This window comes from Protopterus annectens, chromosome 5.part0 (genome assembly GCF_019279795.1).
Source record: "Protopterus annectens isolate FY-2018-M chromosome 5.part0, PAN1.0, whole genome shotgun sequence".
Classification (NCBI taxonomy): domain Eukaryota; kingdom Metazoa; phylum Chordata; order Ceratodontiformes; family Protopteridae; genus Protopterus; species Protopterus annectens.
The window spans coordinates 894,209,811-894,213,084 of record NC_056735.1 but is presented as its reverse complement, the minus strand read 5'-3'; positions in this window follow the sequence as shown (position 1 = coordinate 894,213,084).

Here is a 3,274-nt window from a genome sequence, read left to right as displayed (position 1 = left end):
ATATAATTTTTTAACTCAAGGAGTATTGGATTCAGTTGAATACCAATATTTGGTTGTTGAGTCCCCTGTGACACCCTACATCTTTGGGATCCAGAAAATCCACAAGGATTTGCAAGACCAACCATTTAGACCTATTGTGGCAGCAACAGGTTCTAAAACAGAACCTATGGCTGCATACATTGATTTTTGGTGCAAACCATTACTAAGTAGTATGTTCATATACTAAAAGACTCATGGCACTGCCTACAGATTTTGAGGGATATTATAATTACAGATTATTTTTTATTTGTGACTATTGATATAATGAGCTTATTTACAGTTACCCCACACAATGAAGGTCTGAAATTATTTCAGGAAACCTTAATGGTGGAGTATGACTTAGACAATGTCAAAAGACAATTATTAGTGGAATTAATGGACTTGGTGTTGAATAACAATTTTGTAGGTTTTGAGGGAGAACTTTTTCACCAAATATCAGGGGTAGCCATGGGGGATAAATGTGCACCTATTTATGCCAATTTGGTGCTAGCCCAATGGGAATGCGAATATGTGTTTCAATCAAGTTATTATAGTAAAATTATAACATGGCTACGATTTTTGGATGATATATTGATTTTTTGGAAAGGTACCAAGGAAGAACTAGCATCTTTTATCACTTTTCTCAACTCTAGTACTTCATTTTTAAGGTTTACATACAAGGTAGCTGTAGAGAGTATATATTACCTTGATATAAGACTGGTATGGGACAGGACCAACAAGAAACTACAATCAATAATTTTTAGGAAGGAAACATATTGTAATTCCTTTTTCTACTACAGCAGGTACCATCCTATGCATCAAAAGAAAAGCACAGTGAAAGGACAGATGGTACGAATTTCAAGATTAATGAGCAATGACACTGAGTTTGAGAAGGAGATATACACATTAATTGGCATGTTTAGAGACAGAGGATACCTGTTTAAAATGTTGATTAAAACTAAGAATTATGTTATGCAGAACAGGAACAACAGATTTATTCCAATATTAAACACAGAAACATAACAACAATAACAACAAAAACGTTTTGTCAACTGATAGTATGTTAGTTCTCCCATACATTATGGATGCTTTGACAATCACATCCATAGTTCATAACACTTGGAAGACAACTTTTGATCAAGATACTATGAGCATTTTAGGATTGTTTCCTAGAATTACCTATAGTAGTGGTCCTAACATCTAAAACTTATTGGAGAAGCAACAAACAAGAACAAGAGGTTTAATCTCCAAAATGTCAAAGTGTAATGCTTGCATGGCCTGTAAATTTATTAACACAGGTCCATATGTTGCAATTGATGGTTATTATTGTACCCTTCCATGTCCTGGTAAATGCAACTGTAATACCAAGATGGTGATCTATCTAGCTACCTATATGTCCTGTCCTGTTTTCTATGTGGGTAAAACCAATAGGAAACTTAAGGAAAGGATATTAGAACATAGTAGAGACATCAAGAAAGAGAAAAAAAGAGAATGCATTATATATGCATTCTAAGAACTGTAATAATTTCAAAAAAATTCTGTTTTTTGTCATTGACAGTGTTTGATTATGGTAGTGGTGGAGACTTGAACCTACATCTTGAGAAACTAGAGTTTGAGTGGCAACTAAGACCTAATGCCACTGTTTATCCTGGCATAAATGACAATATCTCATTAGCCCCGGTGTTAAAATTAAGGGCATTGGAGATCTGAAAACTTTTAAGGTCTGTTTATTCTGATTCCTTGGTTCCCTAAATACAATAAATATACAAAGTACAATGCAGGTATTATGTAGTGTAACCAGTGTGTATTTTATATTTAAAATTTTTGCCTAACAATTTTAAATCAGCATTTTAACTAAGTTATACAATATATTTATTTTATTAGCATAAGCATTTTAAAACAATTTGCTATAAGTTAATTAATATACATCTACATGTATACTTAAAGATGATTTCCATTGAATACAGCACTTTTCTCATACTGATGTACTGTCTTTTTAAATAAGTATTAATTCACTTCTCTATTGCATTGATCAGGTGACTGTGTTAAGAAGTTTACTTAAGCTTGCATTTGAATTTTAACAGTTACTCTGATGAAGCCCTGGGAGCCACAGGGTGAAAGTGGTTAGTCTTTTTCTGTTAATAACGTTTGTCAAGTGTTGCCATTCTGTACAGGTTTGGTGGCATTTTTTATTTTTATTTTACTAGTTTTGAGTTGCCGCTCTTTTGGGTGTTTTTTTCTGTTATTTTTTCAAGAAAGACAAGACAGCATACAGGGGCAATGTATGACACATGAGGAAGGTAAACAGTTTGGATGAGGATGATGTTGTGGAATTGGAGAGCCATGTGCCCTCAGACAGTAGCAGTGAGACTGAGCTTTCCACTCATGGGCAGTCACCACTGATCCTTTACTGCCCCAATGGTGGCTGTGCTGGGGGCTGGGTAATGGGGCCAGCCTGTCCTTTCAGGCTGGCCAGTCTGACCTCAATATGGCACAGGCAATCATCGAACCCACAGTGCATGATCCTGCATACCATCCCTGGTAGCTGTTGCTGAGTGACAACCCCTCTCCACCCCTGCTCTCAGGGGAGGATGGGCCCCATCCCCTGAGGTGGTTCCACCCATAAGCAGTGCAGGACCAGTGTAGGGGCAGCACCAAGTTGGGTCCCAAATGTTCTGGGACCTGATGCCATGGCCAGCTGAGGTAGGGTAGGTGGATCACCAGGAACTGGTGTACCCAGTTGAGCTAAAGTGTTGAGGTTTTTCAAAGTATATAGGCTAGTAATGAGCAAAACATTTAAACATTAGTTATAACAGCATGCCAAGATGTTGCAAATAACCCAGTAACATAACATTGCACAGCATATGGAATATAACAATAAGTGGGATACCAGTCAGTATTGTAACAGCATGAGTGTAACAGTTGTGGCATAAGGCCAACATCATAGGTATGTTAGTATGCAACCATTGTAATATATAACAATAATGAAACACAAGGCTCAACATGTTTTTCAGAACAACATATGTAAAAGTAAACCATACCTGATGTATAAAAATAATAAATTATGATGGAGATAGGGGTGGGGGAAGAGAGAAAGACATTCCATTACTACCAGTATAGGCTTTATTGTTTGCAGCAGTACTCTTATAAACTCTACAGGTCTACCCTTACTTTATGTTTACAAGTGCCCTATAGTATCTGTAGCACCTACATACTTCTCAAGCTATCCATATGGGACAGTATGGGCCAAGCTGTA